The sequence below is a fragment of the Coregonus clupeaformis genome, unplaced genomic scaffold, assembly GCF_020615455.1.
Source record: "Coregonus clupeaformis isolate EN_2021a unplaced genomic scaffold, ASM2061545v1 scaf1356, whole genome shotgun sequence".
Lineage (NCBI taxonomy): Eukaryota > Metazoa > Chordata > Actinopteri > Salmoniformes > Salmonidae > Coregonus > Coregonus clupeaformis.
The window spans coordinates 8,476-34,689 of record NW_025534810.1 but is presented as its reverse complement, the minus strand read 5'-3'; the positions used below and the strand labels follow the sequence as shown (position 1 = coordinate 34,689).

Genomic DNA, 26,214 nt, shown 5'->3' with positions numbered 1-26,214 from the left:
CTCTCCCTCCCTCCTCCCCTCCTCCTCCTCCCTCCTCCCTCCCCTCCCTTCCTCCTCCTCCTCCCTCCCTCCCTCATCCCCTCCCTCCCTCATCCCCTCCCTCCCCTCCTCCCCTCCCTCCTCCCCTCTCCCCCTCCTCCCCTTTCCTCCTCTCCCCTCCTCCCTCCTCCCCTCCCTCATCCTCCCTCCCTCATCCCCCTTCCTCCTCCTCCTCTCTCCCTCCCCTCCTCCCCCTTCCTTCCCTCCTCCCTCCCTCCTCCCCTCCCTCACCTCCCTCCCTCCCTCATCCCCTTCCTCCCTTCCTCCCCTCATCCCTCCCTCCTCCCCTTCCTCCCCTCCTCCCTTCCTCCCTCATCCCCCTCCCTCCCTCCTTCCCCTCCCTCCTTCCTCCCTCATCCCCCCTCCCTCCTCCCTTCCTCCCTCCTCCCCTCCTCCTCCCTCCCTCCAGGGGAAGCGCTATTTAAAGATGAAAAAGAGTCTGGTCAAGTTCCGTTCTCTCATCCACATGTACGTCAACCGCAAGAGATACGTCAAGGTACGATACACAACATTACACACAATACACAACATTACACACAATACACAACATTACACACAATACACAACACAAGGTACGATACACAACAATACACAACATTACACACAATACACAACATTACACACAATACACAACATTACACAAATACATACAGATAGCACAACATTACACACAATACACAACATTACACACAATACACAACACAAGGTACGATACACAACATTACACACAATACACAACATAACACACAATACACAACACAATATACAATACACAACATTACACACAATACACAACATATTACAGTACACAACATAACACAGTACACACCACAACACAAGAGATATGCCAATGTCCATACACTACACCAGTGATTCTCAAGGTGGGGGTCGCGACATCCCATGGTTTTGGGGGGTCACGAGTGTGAAACTGAATGGGGGATTTAAAAAAAAATTTATTTTATTTTTTTCATCCATATTTTAATAGGCCAAATATGGTCTACTATTTGTATTTTATAATTCTACCTTTGCTTATTGGATCTGGTCACTAACATAGGCCCACGGCATTGCACCAAATTCTTGTTTCAAAAACATCTAATCTGTGCTTCAGAACCAAAAATTGCGCATCTTGATTGTTGACCAATGACCAGTCATCAGCATTGGGACGTAAAGGCGTGTGCACATATCCAATATGTTCTATGTTCATATTAACCATATATACTGAACAAAAATATAAATGCAACATGCAACAATTTCAAAGATTTTACTGAGTTACAGTTCATATAAGGAAATCAATCAATGTAAATAAATGAACTAGGCCCTAATCTGTGGACCTGTCCTAGTTAGGATGGATAATGTTCTGTTAGTAAAGCTGACCTGTTCTAGTTAGGGTTAATAATGTTCTGTTAGGAAAGCTGACCTGTTCTAGTTAGGGTTAATAATGTTCTGTTAGGAAAGCTGACCTGTTCTAGTTAGGCTTAATAATGTTCTGTTAGTAAAGCTGACCTGTTCTAGTTAGGGTTAATAATGTTCTGTTAGTAAAGCTGACCTGTCCTAGTTAGGATGGATAATGTTCTGTTAGTAAAGCTGACCTGTTCTAGTTAGGCTTAATAATGTTCTGTTAGTAAAGCTGACCTGTTCTAGTTGGGGTTAATAATGTTCTGTTAGTAAAGCTGACCTGTTCTAGTTAGGGTTAATAATGTTCTGTTAGTAAAGCTGACCTGTTCTAGTTAGGGGTTAATAATGTTCTGTTAGTAAAGCTGACCTGTTCTAGTTAGGGTTAATAATGTTCTGTTAGTAAAGCCGACCTGTCCTAGTTAGGGTTACTAATAATGTTCTGTTAGTAAGCTGACCTGTTCTAGTTAGGGTTAATAATGTTCTGTTAGTAAAGCTGACCTGTCCTAGTTAGGGTTAATAATGTTCTGTTAGTAAAGCTGACCTGTTCTAGTTAGGGTTAATAATGTTCTGTTAGTAAAGCTGACCTGTCCTAGTTAGGGTTAATAATGTTCTGTTAGTAAAAGCTGACCTGTTCTAGTTAGGGTTAATAATGTTCTGTTAGGAAAGCTGACCTGTTCTAGTTAGGGTTAATAATGTTCTGTTAGGAAAGCTGACCTGTTCTAGTTAGGGTTAATAATGTTCTGTTAGTAAAGCTGACCTGTTCTAGTTAGGGTTAATAATGTTCTGTTAGTAAAGCTGACCTGTTCTAGTTAGGGTTAATAATGTTCTGTTAGTAAAGCTGACCTGTTCTAGTTAGGGTTAATAATGTTCTGTTAGTGAAGCTGACCTGTTCTAGTTGGGGTTAATAATGTTCTGTTAGTAAAGCTGACCTGTTCTAGTTGGGGTTAACAATGTTCTGTTAGGAAAGCTGACCTGTTCTAGTTAGGGTTAATAATGTTCTGTTAGTAAAGCTGACCTGTTCTAGTTAGGGGTTAATAATGTTCTGTTAGTAAGCTGACCTGTCCTAGTTAGGGTTAATAATGTTCTGTTAGTAAAGCTGACCTGTTCTAGTTAGGGTTAATAATGTTCTGTTAGTAAAAGCTGACCTGTCCTAGTTAGGGGTTAATAATGTTCTGTTAGTAAAGCTGACCTGTTCTAGTTAGGGTTAATAATGTTCTGTTAGTAAAGCTGACCTGTTCTAGTTAGGGTTAATAATGTTCTGTTAGTAAAGCTGACCTGTTCTAGTTAGGGTTAATAATGTTCTGTTAGTAAAGCTGACCTGTTCTAGTTAGGGTTAATAATGTTCTGTTAGTAAAGCTGACCTGTTCTAGTTAGGGTTAATAATGTTCTGTTAGTAAAGCTGACCTGTTCTAGTTAGGGTTAATAATGTTCTGTTAGGAAAGCTGACCTGTTCTAGTTAGGGTTAATAATGTTCTGTTAGGAAAGCTGACCTGTTCTAGTTGGGGTTAATAATGTTCTGTTAGTAAAGCTGACCTGTTCTAGTTAGGGTTAATAATGTTCTGTTAGTAAAGCTGACCTGTTCTAGTTAGGGGTTAATAATGTTCTGTTAGTAAAGCTGACCTGTTCTAGTTAGGGGTTAATAATGTTCTGTTAGTAAAGCTGACCTGTTCTAGTTAGGGTTAATAATGTTCTGTTAGTAAAGCTGACCTGTTCTAGTTAGGTTAATAATGTTCTGTTAGTAAAGCTGACCTGTTCTAGTTAGGGTTAATAATGTTCTGTTAGTAAAGCTGACCTGTTCTAGTTAGGGTTAATAATGTTCTGTTAGTAAAGCTGACCTGTTCTAGTTAGGGTTAATATTGTTCTGTTAGTAAAGCTGACCTGTTCTAGTTAGGGTTAATAATGTTCTGTTAGTAAAGCTGACCTGTTCTAGTTAGGGGTTAATAATGTTCTGTTAGTAAAGCTGACCTGTTCTAGTTAGGGTTAATAATGTTCTGTTAGTAAGCTGACCTGTTCTAGTTAGGGTTAATAATGTTCTGTTAGGAAAGCTGACCTGTTCTAGTTAGGGTTAATAATGTTCTGTTAGTAAGCTGACCTGTTCTAGTTAGGGTTAATAATGTTCTGTTAGTAAAGCTGACCTGTTCTCAGTTAGGGTTAATAATGTTCTGTTAGTAAAGCTGACCTGTTCTCCAGTTAGGGTTAATAATGTTCTGTTAGTAAAGCTGACCTGTTCTAGTTAGGGTTAATAATGTTCTGTTAGGAAAGCTGACCTGTTCTAGTTAGGGTTATAATGTTCTGTTAGGAAAAGCTGACCTGTTCTAGTTAGGGTTAATAATGTTCTGTTAGTAAAGCTGACCTGTTCTAGTTGGGGTTAATAATGTTCTGTTAGTAAAGCTGACCTGTTCTAGTTGGGGTTAATAATGTTCTGTTAGTAAAGCTGACCTGTTCTAGTTAGGGTTAATAATGTTCTGTTAGGAAAGCTGACCTGTTCTAGTTAGGGTTAATAATGTTCTGTTAGGAAAGCTGACCTGTTCTAGTTAGGGTTAATAATGTTCTGTTAGTAAAGCTGACCTGTTCTAGTTAGGGTTAATAATGTTCTGTTAGTAAAGCTGACCTGTTCTAGTTAGGGTTAATAATGTTCTGTTAGTAAAGCTGACCTGTTCTAGTTAGGGGTTAATAATGTTCTGTTAGTAAAGCTGACCTGTTCTAGTTAGGGGTTAATAATGTTCTGTTGGTAAAGCTGACCTGTTCTAGTTAGGAGTTAATAATGTTCTGTTAGTAAAGCTGACCTGTTCTAGTTAGGGTTAATAATGTTCTGTTAGTAAAGCTGACCTGTTCTAGTTAGGGTTAATAATGTTCTGTTAGGAAAGCTGACCTGTTCTAGTTAGGAGTTAATAATGTTCTGTTAGTAAAGCTGACCTGTTCTAGTTAGGGTTAATAATGTTCTGTTAGTAAAGCTGACCTGTCCTAGTTAGGGTTAATAATGTTCTGTTAGTAAAGCTGACCTGTTCTAGTTAGGGTTAATAATGTTCTGTTAGTAAAGCTGACCTGTTCTAGTTAGGGTTAATAATGTTCTGTTAGGAAAGCTGACCTGTTCTAGTTAGGGTTAATAATGTTCTGTTAGTAAAGCTGACCTGTTCTAGTTAGGGTTAATAATGTTCTGTTAGGAAAGCTGACCTGTTCTAGTTAGGGTTAATAATGTTCTGTTAGGAAAGCTGACCTGTTCTAGTTAGGGTTAATAATGTTCTGTTAGTAAAGCTGACCTGTTCTAGTTAGGGTTAATAATGTTCTGTTAGGAAAGCTGACCTGTTCTAGTTAGGGGTTAATAATGTTCTGTTAGTAAAGCTGACCTGTTCTAGTTAGGGTTAATAATGTTCTGTTAGTAAAGCTGACCTGTTCTAGTTAGGGGGTTAATAATGTTCTGTTAGGAAAGCTGACCTGTTCTAGTTAGGGTTAATAATGTTCTGTTAGTAAAGCTGACCTGTTCTAGTTGGTTAATAATGTTCTGTTCTCAGGAAAGCTGACCTGTTCTAGTTAGGGTTAATAATGTTCTGTTAGGAAAAGCTGACCTGTTCTAAGTTGGGGGGTTAATAATGTTCTGTTAGGAGCTGACCTGTTCTAGTTAGGGTTAATAATGTTCTGTTGGGAAAGCTGACCTGCTTCTAGTTAGGGTTAATAATGTTCTGTTAGTAAAGCTGACCTGTTCTAGTTAGGGGTTAATAATGTTCTGTTAGTAAAGCTGACCTGTTCTAGTTAGGGTTAATAATGTTCTGTTAGGAAGCTGACCTGTTCTAGTTAGGGTTAATAATGTTCTGTTAGTAAAGCTGACCTGTTCTAGTTAGGGTTAATAATGTTCTGTTAGTAAAGCTGACCTGTTCTAGTTAGGGTTAACAATGTTCTGTCTAGTAAAGCTGACCTGTTCTAGTTAGGTTAATAATGTTCTGTTAGTAAAGCTGACCTGTTCTAGTTAGGGTTAATAATGTTCTGTTAGGAAAAGCTGACCTGTTCTAGTTAGGGGTTAATAATGTTCTGTTAGTAAAGCTGACCTGTTCTAGTTAGGGTTAATAATGTTCTGTTAGTAAAGCTGACCTGTTCTAGTTAGGGTTAATAATGTTCTGTTAGGAAAGCCGAACCTGTTCTAGTTAGGGTTAATAATGTTCTGTTAGTAAAGCTGACCTGTTCTAGTTAGGGTTAATAATGTTCTGTTAGTAAAGCTGACCTGTTCTAGTTAGGGTTAATAATGTTCTGTTAGTAAAGCTGACCTGTTCTAGTTAGGGTTAATAATGTTCTGTTAGTAAAGCTGACCTGTTCTAGTTAGGGGTTATAATGTTCTGTTAGTAAAGCTGACCTGTTCTAGTTGGGGTTAATAATGTTCTGTTAGTAAAGCTGACCTGTTCTAGTTAGGGTTAATAATGTTCTGTTAGTAAAGCTGACCTGTCCTAGTTAGGGTTAATAATGTTCTGTTAGTAAAGCTGACCTGTTCTAGTTAGGGTTAATAATGTTCTGTTAGGAAAGCTGACCTGTTCTAGTTAGGGTTAATAATGTTCTGTTAGGAAAAGCGGACCTGTTCTAGTTAGGGTTAATAATGTTCTGTTAGGAAAGCTGACCTGTTCTAGTTAGGGTTAATAATGTTCTGTTAGTAAAGCTGACCTGTTCTAGTTAGGGTTAATAATGTTCTGTTAGGAAAGCTGACCTGTTCTAGTTAGGGTTAATAATGTTCTGTTCCAGTAAAGCTGACCTGTTCTAGTTGGGGTTAATAATGTTCTGTTAGTAAAAGCTGACCTGTTCTAGTTAGGGTTAATAATGTTCTGTTAGTAAAGCTGACCTGTTCTAGTTGGGGGTTAATAATGTTCTGTTAGTAAAGCTGACCTGTTCTAGTTGGGGTTAATAATGTTATGTTAGTAAAGCTGACCTGTTCTAGTTAGGGTTAATAATGTTCTGTTAGTAAAGCTGACCTGTTCTAGTTAGGGTTAATAATGTTCTGTTAGTAAAGCTGACCTGTTCTAGTTAGGGTTAATAATGTTCTGTTAGTAAAGCTGACCTGTTCTAGTTAGGGTTAATAATGTTCTGTTAGTAAAGCTGACCTGTTCTAGTTAGGGTTAATAATGTTCTGTTAGTAAAGCTGACCTGTTCTAGTTGGGGTTAATAATGTTCTGTTAGTAAAGCTGACCTGTTCTAGTTGGGGTTAATAATGTTCTGTTAGTAAAGCTGACCTGTTCCAGTTAGGGTTAATAATGTTCTGTTAGTAAAGCTGACCTGTTCTAGTTAGGGGTTAATAATGTTCTGTTAGTAAAGCTGACCTGTTCTAGTTAGGGTTAATAATGTTCTGTTAGTAAAGCTGACCTGTTCTAGTTAGGGTTAATAATGTTCTGTTAGTAAAGCTGACCTGTTCTAGTTAGGGTTAATAATGTTCTGTTAGGAAAGCTGACCTGTTCTAGTTAGGGTTAATAATGTTCTGTTAGGAAAGCTGACCTGTTCTAGTTAGGGTTAATAATGTTCTGTTAGTAATGCTGACCTGTTCTAGTTAGGGTTAATAATGTTCTGTTAGGAAAGCTGACCTGTTCTAGTTAGGGTTAATAATGTTCTGTTAGTAAAGCTGACCTGTTCTAGTTAGGGTTAATAATGTTCTGTTAGTAAAGCTGACCTGTTCTAGTTAGGGTTAATAATGTTCTGTTAGTAAAGCTGACCTGTTCTAGTTAGGGTTAATAATGTTCTGTTAGTAAAGCTGACCTGTTCTAGTTAGGGTTAATAATGTTCTGTTAGTAAAGCTGACCTGTTCTAGTTGGGGTTAATAATGTTCTGTTAGTAAAGCTGACCTGTTCTAGTTAGGGTTAATAATGTTCTGTTAGTAAAGCTGACCTGTTCTAGTTAGGGTTAATAATGTTCTGTTAGTAAAGCTGACCTGTTCTAGTTAGGGTTAATAATGTTCTGTTAGGAAAGCTGACCTGTTCTAGTTAGGGTTAATAATGTTCTGTTAGTAAAGCTGACCTGTTCTAGTTAGGGTTGATAATGTTCTGTTAGTAAAGCTGACCTGTTCTAGTTAGGGTTAATAATGTTCTGTTAGGAAAGCTGACCTGTCCTAGTTAGGGTTAATAATGTTCTGTTAGTAAAGCTGACCTGTTCTAGTTAGGGTTGATAATGTTCTGTTAGTAAAGCTGACCTGTTCTAGTTAGGGTTAATAATGTTCTGTTAGGAAAGCTGACCTGTTCTAGTTAGGGTTAATAATGTTCTGTTAGGAAAGCTGACCTGTTCTAGTTAGGGTTAATAATGTTCTGTTAGTAAAGCTGACCTGTTCTAGTTAGGGTTAATAATGTTCTGTTAGGAAAGCTGACCTGTTCTAGTTAGGGTTAATAATGTTCTGTTAGTAAAGCTGACCTGTTCTAGTTGGGGTTAATAATGTTCTGTTAGTAAAGCTGACCTGTTCTAGTTAGGGTTAATAATGTTCTGTTAGTAAAGCTGACCTGTTCTAGTTGGGGTTAATAATGTTCTGTTAGTAAAGCTGACCTGTTCTAGTTGGGGTTAATAATGTTCTGTTAGTAAAGCTGACCTGTTCTAGTTAGGATTAATAATGTTCTGTTAGTAAAGCTGACCTGTTCTAGTTAGGGTTAATAATGTTCTGTTAGTAAAGCTGACCTGTTCTAGTTAGGGTTAATAATGTTCTGTTAGTAAAGCTGACCTGTTCTAGTTAGGGTTAATAATGTTCTGTTAGTAAAGCTGACCTGTTCTAGTTAGGGTTAATAATGTTCTGTTAGTAAAGCTGACCTGTTCTAGTTGGGGTTAATAATGTTCTGTTAGTAAAGCTGACCTGTTCTAGTTGGGGTTAATAATGTTCTGTTAGTAAAGCTGACCTGTTCTAGTTAGGGTTAATAATGTTCTGTTAGTAAAGTCTGACCTGTTCTAGTTAGGTTAATAATGTTCTGTTAGTAAAGCTGACCTGTTCTAGTTAGGGTTAATAATGTTCTGTTAGTAAAGCTGACCTGTTCTAGTTAGGGTTAATAATGTTCTGTTAGGAAAGCTGACCTGTTCTAGTTAGGGTTAATAATGTTCTGTTAGGAAAGCTGACCTGTTCTAGTTAGGGTTAATAATGTTCTGTTAGGAAAGCTGACCTGTTCTAGTTAGGGTTAATAATGTTCTGTTAGTAAAGCTGACCTGTTCTAGTTAGGGTTAATAATGTTCTGTTAGTAAAGCTGACCTGTTCTAGTTAGGGTTAATAATGTTCTGTTAGTAAAGCTGACCTGTTCTAGTTAGGGTTAATAATGTTCTGTTAGTAAAGCTGACCTGTTCTAGTTAGGGTTAATAATGTTCTGTTAGGAAAGCTGACCTGTTCTAGTTAGGGTTAATAATGTTCTGTTAGGAAAGCTGACCTGTTCTAGTTAGGGGTTAATAATGTTCTGTTAGTAAAGCTGACCTGTTCTAGTTAGGGTTAATAATGTTCTCTGTTAGGAAAGCTGACCTGTTCTAGTTAGGGTTAATAATGTTCTGTTAGGAAAAGCTGACCTGTTCTAGTTGGGGTTAATAATGTTCTGTTAGGAAAGCTGACCTGTTCTAGTTAGGGTTAATAATGTTCTGTTAGGAAAGCTGACCTGTTCTAGTTAGGTTAATAATGTTCTGTTAGTAAAGCTGACCTGTTCTAGTTAGGGTTAATAATGTTCTGTTAGTAAAGCTGACCTGTTCTAGTTAGGGTTAATAATGTTCTGTTAGGAAAGCTGACCTGTTCTAGTTAGGGTTAATAATGTTCTGTTAGGAAAGCTGACCTGTTCTAGTTAGGGTTAATAATGTTCTGTTAGTAAAGCTGACCTGTTCTAGTTAGGGTTAATAATGTTCTGTTAGTAAAGCTGACCTGTTCTAGTTAGGGTTAATAATGTTCTGTTAGTAAAGCTGACCTTTTCTAGTTAGGGTTAATAATGTTCTGTTAGGAAAGCTGACCTGTTCTAGTTAGGGTTAATAATGTTCTGTTAGGAAAGCTGACCTGTTCTAGTTAGGGTTAATAATGTTCTGTTAGTAAAGCTGACCTGTTCTAGTTAGGGTTAATAATGTTCTGTTAGGAAAGCTGACCTGTTCTAGTTAGGGGTTAATAATGTTCTGTTAGTAAAGCTGACCTGTTCTAGTTAGGGTTAATAATGTTCTGTTAGGAAAGCTGACCTGTTCTAGTTAGGGTTAATAATGTTCTGTTAGTAAAGCTGACCTGTTCAGTTAGGGTTAATAATGTTCTGTTAGTAAAGCTGACCTGTTCTAGTTAGGGTTAATAATGTTCTGTTAGTAAAGCTGACCTGTTCTAGTTGGGGTTAATAATGTTCTGTTAGTAAAGCTGACCTGTTCTAGTTAGGGTTAATAATGTTCTGTTAGTAAAAGCTGACCTGTTCTAGTTAGGGGTTAATAATGTTCTGTTAGTAAAGCTGACCTGTTCTAGTTAGGGTTAATAATGTTCTGTTAGGAAAGCTGACCTGTTCTAGTTAGGGTTAATAATGTTCTGTTAGTAAAGCTGACCTGTTCTAGTTAGGTTTGATAATGTTCTGTTAGTAAAGCTGACCTGTTCTAGTTAGGGTTAATAATGTTCTGTTAGGAAAGCTGACCTGTCCTAGTTAGGGTTAATAATGTTCTGTTAGTAAAGCTGACCTGTTCTAGTTAGGGTTGATAATGTTCTGTTAGTAAAGCTGACCTGTTCTAGTTAGGGTTAATAATGTTCTGTTAGGAAAGCTGACCTGTTCTAGTTAGGGTTAATAATGTTCTGTTAGGAAAGCTGACCTGTTCTAGTTAGGGTTAATAATGTTCTGTTAGTAAAGCTGACCTGTTCTAGTTAGGGTTAATAATGTTCTGTTAGGAAAGCTGACCTGTTCTAGTTAGGGGTTAATAATGTTCTGTTAGTAAAGCTGACCTGTTCTAGTTGGGGTTAATAATGTTCTGTTAGTAAAGCTGACCTGTTCTAGTTAGGGTTAATAATGTTCTGTTAGTAAAGCTGACCTGTTCTAGTTGGGGTTAATAATGTTCTGTTAGTAAAGCTGACCTGTTCTAGTTGGGGTTAATAATGTTCTGTTAGTAAAGCTGACCTGTTCTAGTTAGGGTTAATAATGTTCTGTTAGTAAAGCTGACCTGTTCTAGTTAGGGTTAATAATGTTCTGTTAGGAAAGCTGACCTGTTCTAGTTAGGGTTAATAATGTTCTGTTAGTAAAGCCGACCTGTTCTAGTTAGGGTTAATAATGTTCTGTTAGTAAAGCTGACCTGTTCTAGTTAGGGTTAATAATGTTCTGTTAGTAAAGCTGACCTGTTCTAGTTAGGGTTAATAATGTTCTGTTAGTAAAGCTGACCTGTTCTAGTTAGGGTTAATAATGTTCTGTTAGTAAAGCTGACCTGTTCTAGTTAGGGTTAATAATGTTCTGTTAGTAAAGCTGACCTGTTCTAGTTAGGGTTAATAATGTTCTGTTAGTAAAGCTGACCTGTTCTAGTTAGGGTTAATAATGTTCTGTTAGTAAAGCTGACCTGTCCTAGTTAGGGTTAATAATGTTCTGTTAGGAAAGCTGACCTGTTCTAGTTAGGGTTAATAATGTTCTGTTAGTAAAGCTGACCTGTCCTAGTTAGGGTTAATAATGTTCTGTTAGGAAAAGCTGACCTGTTCTAGTTAGGGTTAATAATGTTCTGTTAGTAAAGCTGACCTGTTCTAGTTAGGGTTAATAATGTTCTGTTAGTAAAGCTGACCTGTTCTAGTTAGGGTTAATAATGTTCTGTTAGGAAAGCTGACCTGTTCTAGTTAGGGTTAATAATGTTCTGTTAGTAAAGCTGACCTGTTCTAGTTAGGGTTAATAATGTTCTGTTAGTAAAGCTGACCTGTCCTAGTTAGGGTTAATAATGTTCTGTTAGTAAAGCTGACCTGTTCTAGTTAGGGTTAATAATGTTCTGTTAGTAAAGCTGACCTGTTCTAGTTAGGGTTAATAATGTTCTGTTAGTAAGCTGACCTGTTCTAGTTAGGGTTAATAATGTTCTGTTAGTAAAGCTGACCTGTCCTAGTTAGGGTTAATAATGTTCTGTTAGTAAAGCTGACCTGTTCTAGTTAGGGTTAATAATGTTCTGTTAGTAAAGCTGACCTGTTCTAGTTGGGGTTAATAATGTTCTGTTAGTAAAGCTGACCTGTTCTAGTTGGGGTTAATAATGTTCTGTTAGTAAAGCTGACCTGTTCTAGTTGGGGTTAATAATGTTCTGTTAGTAAAGCTGACCTGTTCTAGTTAGGGTTAATAATGTTCTGTTAGGAAAGCTGACCTGTTCTAGTTAGGGTTAATAATGTTCTGTTAGTAAAGCTGACCTGTTCTAGTTAGGGTTAATAATGTTCTGTTAGTAAAGCTGACCTGTTCTAGTTAGGGTTAATAATGTTCTGTTAGTAAAGCTGACCTGTTCTAGTTAGGGTTAATAATGTTCTGTTAGGAAAGCTGACCTGTTCTAGTTAGGGTTAATAATGTTCTGTTAGGAAAGCTGACCTGTTCTAGTTAGGGTTAATAATGTTCTGTTAGTAATGCTGACCTGTTCTAGTTAGGGTTAATAATGTTCTGTTAGGAAAGCTGACCTGTTCTAGTTAGGGTTAATAATGTTCTGTTAGTAAAGCTGACCTGTTCTAGTTAGGGTTAATAATGTTCTGTTAGTAAAGCTGACCTGTTCTAGTTAGGGTTAATAATGTTCTGTTAGTAAAGCTGACCTGTTCTAGTTAGGGTTAATAATGTTCTGTTAGTAAAGCTGACCTGTTCTAGTTAGGGTTAATAATGTTCTGTTAGTAAAGCTGACCTGTTCTAGTTGGGGTTAATAATGTTATGTTAGTAAAGCTGACCTGTTCTAGTTAGGGTTAATAATGTTCTGTTAGTAAAGCTGACCTGTTCTAGTTAGGGTTAATAATGTTCTGTTAGTAAAGCTGACCTGTTCTAGTTAGGGTTAATAATGTTCTGTTAGGAAAGCTGACCCTGTTCTAGTTAGGGTTTAATAATGTTCTGTTAGTAAAGCTGACCTGTTCTAGTTAGGGTTGATAATGTTCTGTTAGTAAAGCTGACCTGTTCTAGTTAGGGTTAATAATGTTCTGTTAGGGAAAGCTGACCTGTCCTAGTTAGGGTTAATAATGTTCTGTTAGTAAAGCTGACCTGTTCTAGTTAGGGTTGATAATGTTCTGTTAGTAAAGCTGACCTGTTCTAGTTAGGGTTAATAATGTTCTGTTAGGAAAGCTGACCTGTTCTAGTTAGGGGTTAATAATGTTCTGTTAGTAAAGCTGACCTGTTCTAGTTAGGGTTAATAATGTTCTGTTAGTAAAGCTGACCTGTTCTAGTTAGGGTTAATAATGTTCTGTTAGTAAAGCTGACCTGTTCTAGTTAGGGTTAATAATGTTCTGTTAGTAAGCGTGACCTGTTCTAGTTAGGGGTTAATAATGTTCTGTTAGTAAAGCTGACCTGTTCTAGTTGGGGTTAATAATGTTCTGTTAGTAAAGCTGACCTGTTCTAGTTGGGGTTAATAATGTTCTGTTAGTAAAGCTGACCTGTTCTAGTTGGGGTTAATAATGTTCTGTTAGTAAAGCTGACCTGTTCTAGTTAGGGTTAATAATGTTCCTGTTAGTAAAGCTGACCTGTTCTAGTTAGGGTTAATAATGTTCTGTTAGTAAAAGCTGACCTGTTCTAGTTAGGGTTAATAATGTTCTGTTAGTAAAGCTGACCTGTTCTAGTTAGGTTAATAATGTTCTGTTAGTAAAGCTGACCTGTTCTAGTTGGGGTTAATAATGTTCTGTTAGTAAAGCTGACCTGTTCTAGTTGGGGTTAATAATGTTCTGTTAGTAAAGCTGACCTGTTCTAGTTAGGGTTAATAATGTTCTGTTAGTAAAGCTGACCTGTTCTAGTTAGGGTTAATAATGTTCTGTTAGTAAAGCTGACCTGTTCTAGTTAGGGGTTAATAATGTTCTGTTAGTAAAGCTGACCTGTTCTAGTTAGGGTTAATAATGTTCTGTTAGGAAAGCTGACCTGTTCTAGTTAGGGTTAATAATGTTCTGTTAGGAAAGCTGACCTGTTCTAGTTAGGGTTAATAATGTTCTGTTAGGAAAGCTGACCTGTTCTAGTTAGGGTTAATAATGTTCTGTTAGTAAAGCTGACCTGTTCTAGTTAGGGTTAATAATGTTCTGTTAGTAAAGCTGACCTGTTCTAGTTAGGGTTAATAATGTTCTGTTAGGAAAGCTGACCTGTTCTAGTTAGGGTTAATAATGTTCTGTTAGTAAAGCTGACCTGTTCTAGTTAGGGTTAATAATGTTCTGTTAGTAAAGCTGACCTGTTCTAGTTAGGGGTTAATAATGTTCTGTTAGGAAAGCTGACCTGTTCTGAGTTAGGGTTAATAATGTTCTGTTAGGAAAAGCTGACCTGTTCTAGTTAGGGTTAATAATGTTCTGTTAGTAAAGCTGACCTGTTCTAGTTAGGGTTAATAATGTTCTGTTAGGAAAGCTGACCTGTTCTAGTTAGGGTTAATAATGTTCTGTTAGGAAAGCTGACCTGTTCTAGTTGGGGTTAATAATGTTCTGTTAGGAAAGCTGACCTGTTCTAGTTAGGGTTAATAATGTTCTGTTAGGAAAGCTGACCTGTTCTAGTTAGGGTTAATAATGTTCTGTTAGTAAAGCTGACCTGTTCTAGTTAGGGTTAATAATGTTCTGTTAGTAAAGCTGACCTGTTCTAGTTAGGGTTAATAATGTTCTGTTGGGAAAGCTGACCTGTTCTAGTTAGGGTTAATAATGTTCTGTTAGGAAAGCTGACCTGTTCTAGTTAGGGTTAATAATGTTCTGTTAGTAAAGCTGACCTGTTCTAGTTAAGGTTAATAATGTTCTGTTAGTAAAGCTGACCTGTTCTAGTTAGGGTTAATAATGTTCTGTTAGTAAAGCTGACCTTTTCTAGTTAGGGTTAATAATGTTCTGTTAGGAAAGCTGACCTGTTCTGAAGTTAGGGTTAATAATGTTCTGTTAGGAAAGCTGACCTGTTCTAGTTAGGGTTAATAATGTTCTGTTAGTAAAAGCTGACCTGTTCTAGTTAGGAGTTAATAATGTTCTGTTAGAAAGCCGACCTGTTCTAGTTAGGGTTAATAATGTTCTGTTAGTAAAGCTGACCTGTTCTAGTTAGGGTTAATAATGTTCTGTTAGGAAAGCTGACCTGTTCTAGTTAGGGTTAATAATGTTCTGTTAGTAAAGCTGACCTGTTCTAGTTAGGGTTAATAATGTTCTGTTAGTAAAGCTGACCTGTTCTAGTTAGGGTTAATAATGTTCTGTTAGTAAAGCTGACCTGTTCTAGTTGGGGTTAATAATGTTCTGTTAGTAAAAGCTGACCTGTTCTAGTTAGGGGTTAATAATGTTCTGTTAGTAAAGCTGACCTGTTCTAGTTAGGGTTAATAATGTTCTGTTAGTAAAGCTGACCTGTTCTAGTTAGGGTTAATAATGTTCTGTTAGGAAAGCTGACCTGTTCTAGTTAGGGGTTAATAATGTTCTGTTAGTAAAGCTGACCTGTTCTAGTTAGGTTTGATAATGTTCTGTTAGTAAAGCTGACCTGTTCTAGTTAGGGTTAATAATGTTCTGTTAGGAAAGCTGACCTGTCCTAGTTAGGGTTAATAATGTTCTGTTAGTAAAGCTGACCTGTTCTAGTTAGGGTTAATAATGTTCTGTTAGGAAAGCTGACCTGTTCTAGTTAGGGTTAATAATGTTCTGTTAGTAAAGCTGACCTGTTCTAGTTGGGGTTAATAATGTTCTGTTAGTAAAGCTGACCTGTTCTAGTTAGGTTAATAATGTTCTGTTAGTAAAGCTGACCTGTTCTAGTTGGGGTTAATAATGTTCTGTTAGTAAAGCTGACCTGTTCTAGTTGGGGTTAATAATGTTCTGTTAGTAAAGCTGACCTGTTCTAGTTAGGGTTAATAATGTTCTGTTAGTAAAGCTGACCTGTTCTAGTTAGGGTTAATAATGTTCTGTTAGTAAAGCTGACCTGTTCTAGTTAGGGTTAATAATGTTCTGTTAGTAAAGCTGACCTGTTCTAGTTAGGGTTAATAATGTTCTGTTAGTAAAGCTGACCTGTTCTAGTTAGGGTTAATAATGTTCTGTTAGTAAAGCTGACCTGTTCTAGTTGGGGTTAATAATGTTCTGTTAGTAAAGCTGACCTGTTCTAGTTGGGGTTAATAATGTTCTGTTAGTAAAGCTGACCTGTTCTAGTTAGGGGTTAATAATGTTCTGTTAGTAAAGCTGACCTGTTCTAGTTAGGGTTAATAATGTTCTGTTAGTAAAGCTGACCTGTTCTAGTTAGGGTTAATAATGTTCTGTTAGTAAAGCTGACCTGTTCTAGTTAGGGTTAATAATGTTCTGTTAGGAAGCTGACCTGTTCTAGTTAGGGTTAATAATGTTCTGTTAGGAAAGCTGACCTGTTCTAGTTAGGGTTAATAATGTTCTGTTAGGAAAGCTGACCTGTTCTAGTTAGGGTTAATAATGTTCTGTTAGTAAAGCTGACCTGTTCTAGTTAGGGTTAATAATGTTCTGTTAGTAAAGCTGACCTGTTCTAGTTAGGGTTAATAATGTTCTGTTAGGAAAGCGGACCTGTTCTAGTTAGGGTTAATAATGTTCTGTTAGTAAAGCTGACCTGTTCTAGTTAGGGTTAATAATGTTCTGTTAGTAAAGCTGACCTGTTCTAGTTAGGGTTAATAATGTTCTGTTAGGAAAGCTGACCTGTTCTAGTTAGGGTTAATAATGTTCTGTTAGGAAAGCTGACCTGTTCTAGTTAGGGTTAATAATGTTCTGTTAGTAAAGCTGACCTGTTCTAGTTAGGGTTAATAATGTTCTGTTAGGAAAGCTGACCTGTTCTAGTTAGGGGTTAATAATGTTCTGTTAGGAAAGCTGACCTGTTCTAGTTGGGGTTAATAATGTTCTGTTAGGAAAGCTGACCTGTTCTAGTTAGGGTTAATAATGTTCTGTTAGGAAAGCTGACCTGTTCTAGTTAGGGTTAATAATGTTCTGTTAGTAAAGCTGACCTGTTCTAGTTAGGGTTAATAATGTTCTGTTAGTAAAGCTGACCTGTTCTAGTTAGGGTTAATAATGTTCTGTTAGGAAAGCTGACCTGTTCTAGTTAGGGTTAATAATGTTCTGTTAGGAAAGCTGACCTGTTCTAGTTAGGGTTAATAATGTTCTGTTAGTAAAGCTGACCTGTTCTAGTTAGGGTTAATAATGTTCTGTTAGTAAAGCTGACCTGTTCTAGTTAGGGTTAATAATGTTCTGTTAGTAAAGCTGACCTTTTCTAGTTAGGGGTTAATAATGTTCTGTTAGGAAAGCTGACCTGTTCTAGTTAGGGTTAATAATGTTCTGTTAGGAAAGCTGACCTGTTCTAGTTAGGGGTTAATAATGTTCTGTTAGTAAAGCTGACCTGTTCTAGTTAGGGTTAATAATGTTCTGTTAGGAAAGCTGACCTGTTCTAGTTAGGGTTAATAATGTTCTGTTAGTAAAGCTGACCTGTTCTAGTTAGGGTTAATAATGTTCTGTTAGGAAAGCTGACCTGTTCTAGTTAGGGTTAATAATGTTCTGTTAGTAAAGCTGACCTGTTCTAGTTAGGGTTAATAATGTTCTGTTAGTAAAGCTGACCTGTTCTAGTTAGGGTTAATAATGTTCTGTTAGTAAAGCTGACCTGTTCTAGTTGGGTTAATAATGTTCTGTTAGTAAAGCTGACCTGTTCTAGTTAGGTTAATAATGTTCTGTTAGTAAAGCTGACCTGTTCTAGTTAGGGTTAATAATGTTCTGTTAGTAAAGCTGACCTGTTCTAGTTAGGGTTAATAATGTTCTGTTAGGAGAAGCTGACCTGTTCTAGTTAGGGTTAATAATGTTCTGTTAGTAAAGCTGACCTGTTCTAGTTAGGTTTGATAATGTTCTGTTAGCAAAGCTGACCTGTTCTAGTTAGGGTTAATAATGTTCTGTTAGGAAAGCTGACCTGTCCTAGTTAGGGTTAATAATGTTCTGTTAGTAAAGCTGACCTGTTCTAGTTAGGGTTGATAATGTTCTGTTAGTAAAGCTGACCTGTTCTAGTTAGGGTTAATAATGTTCTGTTAGGAAAGCTGACCTGTTCTAGTTAGGGGTTAATAATGTTCTGTTAGGAAAGCTGACCTGTTCTAGTTAGGGTTAATAATGTTCTGTTAGTAAAGCTGACCTGTTCTAGTTAGGGTTAATAATGTTCTGTTAGGAAAGCTGACCTGTTCTAGTTAGGGTTAATAATGTTCTGTTAGTAAAGCTGACCTGTTCTAGTTGGGGTTAATAATGTTCTGTTAGTAAAGCTGACCTGTTCTAGTTAGGGTTAATAATGTTCTGTTAGTAAAGCTGACCTGTTCTAGTTGGGGTTAATAATGTTCTGTTAGTAAAGCTGACCTGTTCTAGTTAGGGGTTAATAATGTTCTGTTAGTAAAGCTGACCTGTTCTAGTTAGGTTAATAATGTTCTGTTAGTAAAGCTGACCTGTTCTAGTTAGGGTTAATAATGTTCTGTTAGGAAAGCTGACCTGTTCTAGTTAGGGTTAATAATGTTCTGTTAGTAAAGCTGACCTGTTCTAGTTAGGGTTAATAATGTTCTGTTAGTAAAGCTGACCTGTTCTAGTTAGGGTTAATAATGTTCTGTTAGTAAAGCTGACCTGTTCTAGTTAGGGTTAATAATGTTCTGTTAGTAAAGCTGACCTGTTCTAGTTAGGGTTAATAATGTTCTGTTAGTAAAGCTGACCTGTTCTAGTTAGGGTTAATAATGTTCTGTTAGTAAAGCCGACCTGTTCTAGTTAGGAGTTAATAATGTTCTGTTAGTAAAGCTGACCTGTTCTAGTTAGGGTTAATAATGTTCTGTTAGTAAAGCTGACCTGTCCTAGTTAGGGTTAATAATGTTCTGTTAGGAAAGCTGACCTGTTCTAGTTAGGGTTAATAATGTTCTGTTAGTAAAGCTGACCTGTCCTAGTTAGGGTTAATAATGTTCTGTTAGGAAAGCTGACCTGTTCTAGTTAGGGTTAATAATGTTCTGTTAGTAAAGCTGACCTGTTCTAGTTAGGGTTAATAATGTTCTGTTAGTAAAGCTGACCTGTTCTAGTTAGGGTTAATAATGTTCTGTTAGGAAAGCTGACCTGTTCTAGTTAGGGTTAATAATGTTCTGTTAGTAAAGCTGACCTGTTCTAGTTAGGGTTAATAATGTTCTGTTAGTAAAGCTGACCTGTTCTAGTTAGGGTTAATAATGTTCTGTTAGTAAAGCTGACCTGTTCTAGTTAGGGTTAATAATGTTCTGTTAGTAAAGCTGACCTGTTCTAGTTAGGGTTAATAATGTTCTGTTAGTAAAGCTGACCTGTTCTAGTTAGGGGTTAATAATGTTCTGTTAGTAAAGCTGACCTGTCCTAGTTAGGTTAATAATGTTCTGTTAGTAAAGCTGACCTGTTCTAGTTAGGGGTTAATAATGTTCTGTTAGTAAAGCTGACCTGTTCTAGTTGGGGTTAATAATGTTCTGTTAGTAAAGCTGACCTGTTCTAGTTGGGGTTAATAATGTTCTGTTAGTAAAGCTGACCTGTTCTAGTTGGGGTTAATAATGTTCTGTTAGTAAAGCTGACCTGTTCTAGTTAGGGTTAATAATGTTCTGTTAGTAAAGCTGACCTGTTCTAGTTAGGGTTAATAATGTTCTGTTAGTAAAGCTGACCTGTTCTAGTTAGGGTTAATAATGTTCTGTTAGTAAAGCTGACCTGTTCTAGTTAGGGTTAATAATGTTCTGTTAGTAAAGCTGACCTGTTCTAGTTAGGGTTAATAATGTTCTGTTAGGAAAGCTGACCTGTTCTAGTTAGGGTTAATAATGTTCTGTTAGGAAAGCTGACCTGTTCTAGTTAGGGTTAATAATGTTCTGTTAGTAATGCTGACCTGTTCTAGTTAGGGTTAATAATGTTCTGTTAGGAAAGCTGACCTGTTCTAGTTAGGGTTAATAATGTTCTGTTAGTAAAGCTGACCTGTTCTAGTTAGGGTTAATAATGTTCTGTTAGTAAAGCTGACCTGTTCTAGTTAGGGTTAATAATGTTCTGTTAGTAAAGCTGACCTGTTCTAGTTAGGGTTAATAATGTTCTGTTAGTAAAGCTGACCTGTTCTAGTTAGGGTTAATAATGTTCTGTTAGTAAAGCTGACCTGTTCTAGCGGGGGTTAATAATGTTATGTTAGTAAAGCTGACCTGTTCTAGTTAGGGTTAATAATGTTCTGTTAGTAAAGCTGACCTGTTCTAGTTAGGGTTAATAATGTTCTGTTAGTAAAGCTGACCTGTTCTAGTTAGGGTTAATAATGTTCTGTTAGAAAGCTGACCTGTTCTAGTTAGGGTTAATAATGTCTTCTGTTAGTAAAGCTGACCTGTTCTAGTTAGGGTTGATAATGTTCTGTTAGTAAAGCTGACCTGTTCTAGTTAGGGTTAATAATGTTCTGTTAGGAAAGCTGACCTGTCCTAGTTAGGGTTAATAATGTTCTGTTAGTAAAGCTGACCTGTTCTAGTTAGGTTGATAATGTTCTGTTAGTAAAGCTGACCTGTTCTAGTTAGGGTTAATAATGTTCTGTTAGGAAAGCTGACCTGTTCTAGTTAGGTTAATAATGTTCTGTTAGGAAAGCTGACCTGTTCTAGTTAGGGTTAATAATGTTCTGTTAGTAAAGCTGACCTGTTCTAGTTAGGGTTAATAATGTTCTGTTAGGAAAAGCTGACCTGTTCTAGTTAGGGTTAATAATGTTCTGTTAGTAAAGCTGACCTGTTCTAGTTGGGGTTAATAATGTTCTGTTAGTAAAGCTGACCTGTTCTAGTTAGGGTTAATAATGTTCTGTTAGTAAAGCTGACCTGTTCTAGTTGGGGTTAATAATGTTCTGTTAGTAAAGCTGACCTGTTCTAGTTGGGGTTAATAATGTTCTGTTAGTAAAGCTGACCTGTTCTCAGTTAGGGTTAATAATGTTCTGTTAGTAAAGCTGACCTGTTCTAGTTAGGGTTAATAATGTTCTGTTAGTAAAGCTGACCTGTTCTAGTTAGGGTTAATAATGTTCTGTTAGTAAAGCTGACCTGTTCTAGTTAGGGTTAATAATGTTCTGTTAGTAAAGCTGACCTGTTCTAGTTAGGGTTAATAATGTTCTGTTTAGTAAAGCTGACCTGTTCTAGTTGGGAGTTAATAATGTTCTGTTAGTAAAGCTGACCTGTTCTAGTTGGGGTTAATAATGTTCTGTTAGTAAAGCTGACCTGTTTTAGTTAGGTTAATAATGTTCTGTTAGTAAAGCTGACCTGTTCTAGTTAGGGTTAATAATGTTCTGTTAGTAAAGCTGACCTGTTCTAGTTAGGGGTTAATAATGTTCTGTTAGTAAAGCTGACCTGTTCTAGTTAGGGTTAATAATGTTCTGTTAGGAAAGCTGACCTGTTCTAGTTAGGGTTAATAATGTTCTGTTAGGAAAGCTGACCTGTTCTAGTTAGGGTTAATAATGTTCTGTTAGGAAAGCTGACCTGTTCTAGTTAGGGTTAATAATGTTCTGTTAGTAAAGCTGACCTGTTCTAGTTAGGAGTTAATAATGTTCTGTTAGTAAAGCTGACCTGTTCTAGTTAGGGTTAATAATGTTCTGTTAGGAAAGCTGACCTGTTCTAGTTAGGGTTAATAATGTTCTGTTAGTAAAGCTGACCTGTTCTAGTTAGGGTTAATAATGTTCTGTTAGTAAAGCTGACCTGTTCTAGTTAGGGTTAATAATGTTCTGTTAGGAAAGCTGACCTGTTCTAGTTAGGGTTAATAATGTTCTGTTAGGAAAGCTGACCTGTTCTAGTTAGGGTTAATAATGTTCTGTTAGTAAAGCTGACCTGTTCTAGTTAGGTTAATAATGTTCTGTTAGGAAAGCTGACCTGTTCTAGTTAGGGTTAATAATGTTCTGTTAGGAAAGCTGACCTGTTCTAGTTGGGGTTAATAATGTTCTGTTAGGAAAGCTGACCTGTTCTAGTTAGGGTTAATAATGTTCTGTTAGGAAAGCTGACCTGTTCTAGTTAGGGTTAATAATGTTCTGTTAGTAAAAGCTGACCTGTTCTAGTTAGGGTTAATAATGTTCTGTTAGTAAAGCTGACCTGTTCTAGTTAGGGTTAATAATGTTCTGTTAGGAAAGCTGACCTGTTCTAGTTAGGGTTAATAATGTTCTGTTAGGAAAGCTGACCTGTTCTAGTTAGGGTTAATAATGTTCTGTTAGTAAAGCTGACCTGTTCTAGTTAGGAGTTAATAATGTTCTGTTAGTAAAGCTGACCTGTTCTCAGTTAGGGTTAATAATGTTCTGTTAGTAAAGCTGACCTTTTCTAGTTAGGGTTAATAATGTTCTGTTAGGAAAAGCTGACCTGTTCTAGTTAGGGTTAATAATGTTCTGTTAGGAAAGCTGACCTGTTCTAGTTAGGAGTTAATAATGTTCTGTTAGTAAAAGCTGACCTGTTCTAGTTAGGGTTGATATGTTCTGTTAGGAAAGCTGACCTGTTCTAGTTAGGGTTAATAATGTTCTGTTAGTAAAGCTGACCTGTTCTAGTTAGGGTTAATAATGTTCTGTTAGGAAAGCTGACCTGTTCTAGTTAGGGTTAATAATGTTCTGTTAGTAAAGCTGACCTGTTCTAGTTAGGTTAATAATGTTCTGTTAGTAAAGCTGACCTGTTCTAGTTAGGGTTAATAATGTTCTGTTAGTAAAGCTGACCTGTTCTAGTTGGGGTTAATAATGTTCTGTTAGTAAAGCTGACCTGTTCTAGTTAGGGTTAATAATGTTCTGTTAGTAAAGCTGACCTGTTCTAGTTAGGTTAATAATGTTCTGTTAGTAAAGCTGACCTGTTCTAGTTAGGGTTAATAATGTTCTGTTAGGAAAGCTGACCTGTTCTAGTTAGGGGTTAATAATGTTCTGTTAGTAAAGCTGACCTGTTCTAGTTAGGTTTGATAATGTTCTGTTAGTAAAGCTGACCTGTTCTAGTTAGGGTTAATAATGTTCTGTTAGGAAAGCTGACCTGTCCTAGTTAGGGTTAATAATGTTCTGTTAGTAAAGCTGACCTGTTCTAGTTAGGGTTGATAATGTTCTGTTAGTAAAGCTGACCTGTTCTAGTTAGGGTTAATAATGTTCTGTTAGGAAAGCTGACCTGTTCTAGTTAGGGGTTAATAATGTTCTGTTAGGAAAGCTGACCTGTTCTAGTTAGGGTTAATAATGTTCTGTTAGTAAAGCTGACCTGTTCTAGTTAGGGTTAATAATGTTCTGTTAGGAAAGCTGACCTGTTCTAGTTAGGGTTAATAATGTTCTGTTAGTAAAGCTGACCTGTTCTAGTTGGGGTTAATAATGTTCTGTTAGTAAAGCTGACCTGTTCTAGTTAGGGTTAATAATGTTCTGTTAGTAAAGCTGACCTGTTCTAGTTGGGGTTAATAATGTTCTGTTAGTAAAGCTGACCTGTTCTAGTTGGGGTTAATAATGTTCTGTTAGTAAAGCTGACCTGTTCTAGTTAGGGTTAATAATGTTCTGTTAGTAAAGCTGACCTGTTCTAGTTAGGGTTAATAATGTTCTGTTAGGAAAGCTGACCTGTTCTAGTTAGGGTTAATAATGTTCTGTTAGTAAAGCTGACCTGTTCTAGTTAGGGTTAATAATGTTCTGTTAGTAAAGCTGACCTGTTCTAGTTAGGGTTAATAATGTTCTGTTAGTAAAGCTGACCTGTTCTAGTTAGGGTTAATAATGTTCTGTTAGTAAAGCTGACCTGTTCTAGTTAGGTTAATAATGTTCTGTTAGTAAAGCTGACCTGTTCTAGTTAGGGTTAATAATGTTCTGTTAGTAAAGCTGACCTGTTCTAGTTAGGGTTAATAATGTTCCGTTAGTAAAAGCTGACCTGTTCTAGTTAGGGGTTAATAATGTTCTGTTAGTAAAGCTGACCTGTCCTAGTTAGGGTTAATAATGTTCTGTTAGGAAAGCTGACCTGTTCTAGTTAGGGTTAATAATGTTCTGTTAGTAAAGCTGACCTGTCCTAGTTAGGGTTAATAATGTTCTGTTAGGAAAGCTGACCTGTTCTAGTTAGGGTTAATAATGTTCTGTTAGTAAAGCTGACCTGTTCTAGTTAGGGTTAATAATGTTCTGTTAGTAAAGCTGACCTGTTCTAGTTAGGGTTAATAATGTTCTGTTAGGAAAGCTGACCTGTTCTAGTTAGGGTTAATAATGTTCTGTTAGTAAAGCTGACCTGTTCTAGTTAGGGTTAATAATGTTCTGTTAGTAAAGCTGACCTGTCCTAGTTAGGTTAATAATGTTCTGTTAGTAAAGCTGACCTGTCCTAGTTAGGGTTAATAATGTTCTGTTAGTAAAAGCTGACCTGTTCTAGTTAGGATTAATAATGTTCTGTTAGTAAAGCTGACCTGTTCTAGTTGGGGTTAATAATGTTCTGTTAGTAAAGCTGACCTGTCCTAGTTGGGGTTAATAATGTTCTGTTAGTAAAGCTGACCTGTTCTAGTTGGGGGTTAATAATGTTCTGTTAGTAAAGCTGACCTGTTCTAGTTGGGGTTAATAATGTTCTGTTAGGAAAGCTGACCTGTTCTAGTTAGGGTTAATAATGTTCTGTTAGTAAAGCTGACCTGTTCTAGTTGGGGTTAATAATGTTCTGTTAGTAAAGCTGACCTGTTCTAGTTAGGGTTAATAATGTTCTGTTAGTAAAGCTGACCTGTTCTAGTTAGGGTTAATAATGTTCTGTTAGTAAAGCTGACCTGTTCTAGTTAGGGTTAATAATGTTCTGTTAGTAAAGCTGACCTGTCCTAGTTAGGTTAATAATGTTCTGTTAGTAAAAGCTGACCTGTTCTAGTTAGGGTTAATAATGTTCTGTTAGTAAAGCTGACCTGTTCTAGTTAGGGTTAATAATGTTCTGTTAGTAAAGCTGACCTGTCCTAGTTAGGGTTAATAATGTTCTGTTAGTAAAGCTGACCTGTTCTAGTTAGGGTTAATAATGTTCTGTTAGTAAAGCTGACCTGTCCTAGTTAGGGTTAATAATGTTCTGTTAGTAAAGCTGACCTGTTCTAGTTAGGGTTAATAATGTTCTGTTAGTAAAAGCTGACCTGTTCTAGTTGGGGTTAATAATGTTCTGTTAGTAAAGCGACCTGTTCTAGTTAGGGTTAATAATGTTCTGTTAGTAAAGCTGACCTGTTCTAGTTAGGGTTAATAATGTTCTGTTAGTAAAGCTGACCTGTTCTAGTTAGGGTTAATAATGTTCTGTTAGTAAAGCTGACCTGTTCTAGTTAGGGTTAATAATGTTCTGTTAGTAAAGCTGACCTGTTCTAGTTAGGGTTAATAATGTTCTGTTAGTAAAGCTGACCTGTTCTAGTTAGGGTTAATAATGTTCTGTTAGTAAAGCTGACCTGTTCTAGTTAGGGTTAATAATGTTCTGTTCTGTTCTAGATGAAGCTGGAGGCCCGCAGGAAAGCAGAGGAGGAGAGAAGGAGGAGAGAGGAGGTGAATGGAGGAGAGGAGAGGAGAGGAGAGGAGAGGAGAGGAGAGGAGAGGAGAGGAGGGAGAGGGAGAGAGAGATGGTGAATAGAGGAGGGAGAGGGAGAGAAGGAGGAGAGAGGAGGTGAATGGAGGAGAGGAGAGGAGGGAGATGGTGAATAGAGGAGAGGAGAGGAGAGAAGGAGGAGAGAGGAGGTGAATGGAGGAGAGGAGAGGAGAGGAGAGGAGAGGAGAGGAGGGGAGAGGAGAGGAGGGAGATGGTGAATAGAGGAGAGGAGAGGAGAGGAGAGGAGAGGAGAGGAGAGAGATGGTGAATAGAGGAGAGGAGAGGAGAGAAGGAGGAGAGAGGAGGTGAATGGAGGAGAGGAGAGGAGGGAGATGGTGAATAGAGGAGAGGAGAGGAGAGGAGAGGAGAGAGATGGTGAATAGAGGAGAGGAGAGAAGGAGGTGAATGGAGGAGAGAGAGGAGGAGATGGAGAGAGAGAGGAGAGGAGAGGGAGGAGAGGAGGGAGATGGTGAATAGAGGAGAGGGAGGGAGAAGGAGGAGAGAGGAGAGGTGAATGGAGGAGAGAGGAGAGGAGGGAGATGAGAGGGAGAGGAGAGGAGAGGAGAGGAGAGGAGAGAGAGGGAGAGGAGATGGTGAAGAGAGGAGAGGAGAGGAGAGGAGAGGAGAGGGAGAGGAGAGGAGAGGAGAGGAGAGGAGAGGAGGGAGATGGTGAATAGAGGAGAGGAGAGGAGAGATGGTGAATAGAGGAGAGGAGGGAGAGGAGAGGAGAGGGTGAATAGAGAAGAGGAGAGGAGAGGAGAGGAGAGGAGAGGGAGAGGGAGAGGGAGGAGAGGAGAGGGGAGATGGGAGGAGAGGGAGGAGAGGAGGAAGAGGGAGAGGAGAGGAGAGGAGAGGAGAGGAGGGGAGAGGAGAGAGAGGAGGAGAGGAGGGGGGAGATGTTGAATAGAGGAGAGGAGAGAGAGAGATGGTGAATAGAGGAGAGGAGGGAGAGGAGAGGAGAGGGTGAATAGAGAAGAGGAGAGGAGAGGAGAGGAGGGAGAGGGGAGGGGAGAGGAGAGGAGAGGAGAGATGGTGAATAGAGGAGAGGAGAGGAGAGGAGAGGAGGGGAGAGATGGTGAATAGAGGAGATGAGAGGAGAGGAGAGGAGCGGGTGAATAAAGGAGAAGAGTAGGAGGAGGGAGATGGTGAATAGAGGAGAGGAGGGAGATGGTGAGTACAGTTGTCTGTGCATCTCTTATTTCTCCCTGTGTGTGTGTGTGTGTGTGTGTGTGTGTGTGTGTGTGTGTGTGTGTGTAGGAGCTGACGAAGAGAGAAGTGGTTAACGTCACACACCTG

General features: G+C 37.7%; 1 long non-coding RNA gene across 1 annotated transcript; it reads left to right on the top strand.

The window, feature by feature from the left end:
- Nucleotides 1–454: 454 nt before the first annotated feature.
- On the top strand, nucleotides 455–26,214 carry LOC123486933. Its single transcript, XR_006659557.1, has 3 exons — nucleotides 455–535; nucleotides 24,825–24,878; nucleotides 26,176–26,214. It is a non-coding gene; the product is annotated as an uncharacterized LOC123486933 (long non-coding RNA).